Source organism: Scylla paramamosain, chromosome 21 (assembly GCF_035594125.1).
Source record: "Scylla paramamosain isolate STU-SP2022 chromosome 21, ASM3559412v1, whole genome shotgun sequence".
Taxonomy (NCBI): domain Eukaryota; kingdom Metazoa; phylum Arthropoda; class Malacostraca; order Decapoda; family Portunidae; genus Scylla; species Scylla paramamosain.
This window is the reverse complement of record NC_087171.1, coordinates 20135767-20138266: the sequence shown is the minus strand read 5'-3', so window position 1 is coordinate 20138266 and position 2500 is coordinate 20135767. Positions and strand designations below refer to the sequence as shown.

At 43.7% G+C, this 2500-nt stretch overlaps 1 protein-coding gene across 5 annotated transcripts in view; it reads left to right on the top strand.

Moving 5' to 3' along the window:
- The window catches only part of LOC135111192 (membrane-associated guanylate kinase, WW and PDZ domain-containing protein 1-like), a 254877-nt gene that overhangs the window by 99122 nt on the left and 153255 nt on the right, over positions 1-2500 (top strand). The gene's annotated exons all lie outside the window — the stretch shown is intronic.

Sequence of the window (2500 nt, the reverse complement as noted above, 5' to 3'; positions counted from 1 at the left end):
ACGAAATAGATGAACAGAAAAAAGAGGAAGAGGAGGAGGAGGAAATGCTAATTATGAGACTGAAGGCAGAATATTTATGACGCTAGAACTAATAATACTAAATGTCAATTACTTCCTGTGAGAAGGAAGAAGAGGAGGAGGAGGAGGAGGAGGAGGAGGAGGAGGAGGAGGAGGAGGAGGAGACGTTAAGACAAAGGGATGGGAGAAAAGTCAGCAATAAGAAGGAAAAGTAGAATTTTTACGTAGTTGAGAGAGAGAGAGAGAGAGAGAGAGAGAGAGAGAGAGAGAGAGAGAGAGAGAGAGAGAGAGAGAGAGGAAATGAGTGGTAAGTGGAGGAGAGGAGGAAGAGTGAAGGAAGAAGGGGAGAGAGGGAAGGAGGGAAGAGGAGATGATAAGATGGAAGAGGAAAGAACTGAGAGAAAGAAAGAAGGGGGAAGAAGTGAGGGGAAAAGGAAAGGAGAAGGGAAGGACGGAGGGAGAGAGGGAGGAGGCTAGGTAGAGAAGGAGAGAATATCATCGCTACTCTTATTAATCTACTTAGCCACTCCTTTTAAAGCTCCTCCCTGTTAAATAACCCTTCACTTTTATCACTAACATCTAATAATAATTTTTTTCCCCTTTAATCCCACGTGTATTTATTTGAACACCCAGAACACGCACACAGTTACGTGGTCTTTAATCCCTTCCCTGAATCCCATTGACTCCCATCCACCACCCACAGGCCGCTACATCCACGCTACCCTGCCCTAGCCTTCCACTTCTCCCTCTCCTGCTCTCCACTCCTCATCAGCCATTTCAGCGTCTGCCTTGATAACGTCCTTGACACCTCCTCTCGCTTCTCTCTGTGGGCGTGATGTAGTGTGGCGTCAGTAGAGGGGAGGATGAAGGGTTACGGAGGAGGCTGGGGAGAGGACAGGGTTGAGGAGGGAAGGAGGGCAAGATGGGGAGAGAGAAGAAGGAGGCCACTCATAGCTGTCAGGGATGTCTCTCTCTTGGGTGTCTGGGCCGCAGGGAGGATGGAAAGGGGGAGCTGTGTAGACGCGATGAGGGCAGGGTGGAGGCAAGGAAGGAAGACTTGTAAGGAGGCTTAAGTATAGGAAGAGAGGAAGCTGGAAGGAGGCAGATAAAAGGGAGTTTACAGGGACTGATACATCCTTCCAGCCTTCCCTCAAAAAAAAAAAAAAAAAAGTTGAGAGGTGAGAAGGAAACATTTTTAATAAGACAAGGGATTAACGATTAACTCAGACCAAGAGAAGTTCGATTGGCGTGATGAGCAGACGAAAAAAAATACTGAATATGCAAAAGAACTCCGTGGAGGTGTAAGGGAAGTGTTAAAGGTTGCCAGGGAAACACGTACGTTTGGTGTAGCTGCTCATCTCCGTATTATTAAGTTATTCCTGATTATTCCCTCAAGCAGTACAGGAGAAGGTGGTAAGGTTGCTGCTTAGTTTAGTGGGCTTCTGTTTGCTTCATATCTCTGGATTACTGGTGTGTGTCGGGGTATAGACCACCTCCAGTATATTCCAAAGGCTCTAGTTGAAGTGACGCTGGCTTTTAAGGGTGTTTTAATGGTTCTGGTGACAGGTTAACAACATTAATACATTGTTAATAGGAGGAACAGCCTCGGAAACCCGTCTATTCATCTGTGGGGCCTTGGAAAACAGTCGTGGTGCACTGGAAAATAATCGTCATTAGGTCTCTCTCTCTCTCTCTCTCACTCTCTCTCTCTCTCAACAGATAGTAATGAAATTTTTAGGGTAAGGCGTATCATGTGCCGAGGAACAATTGATTAGATTTCCAGGCTGATCGGAATATACTGTAATGAAGATACAGAATTTTTTTTTTTTTTTAAGCTTCTCTAGATTTCCCCGTGGCACAAGTCCATGATTGGTGAGGGGTGTGTCATCTATATCTCCTGAGCTTCTTTCTTTCCCTTGGTTCAGTTTGTAATGGGAGAGGAGCACTGAGGATGATGGAATGCTTGCCTTAAGAGAACCGTTAGTAGGAAAGGTGGAAGTTTTAGGAAATGTAGATTAAGTAATGTTTGTTACTTAAGTTGTTGTTGTTGTTGTTGTTGTTGTTCTCATTCTTGTTCTTGTTTTTGTTGTTGTTGTTCTTGTTGTTCTCATTCTTGTCCTTGTTTTTGTTGTTGTTGTTGTTGTTGTTCTTCATCATCAAGCTTTAACCTGTAATTTCTTGCCGCATCCCGATTATTGACCCTGAGGACTACTTATGTCCCCCTTGTTATAACCCTTATACATTTAAAGACCTCCACCAGATCCCCTCTTAATCTACGTCACGGCTCTCAAAGGAATGTAAAATTAAAAGCTTGAATCTCATTTCGTAAGGGATAATTTTTCATTCCATGTATCTGTTTTGTTGTTCTCCTTTGTAGTAACTGACTAATGACACCGAGATCCATGATAATTTGTTTGATAGCTTCTCCAGTGAAATGATCATCAATAATATATAGAGAACATGTCAATACGGGCATCTGCAG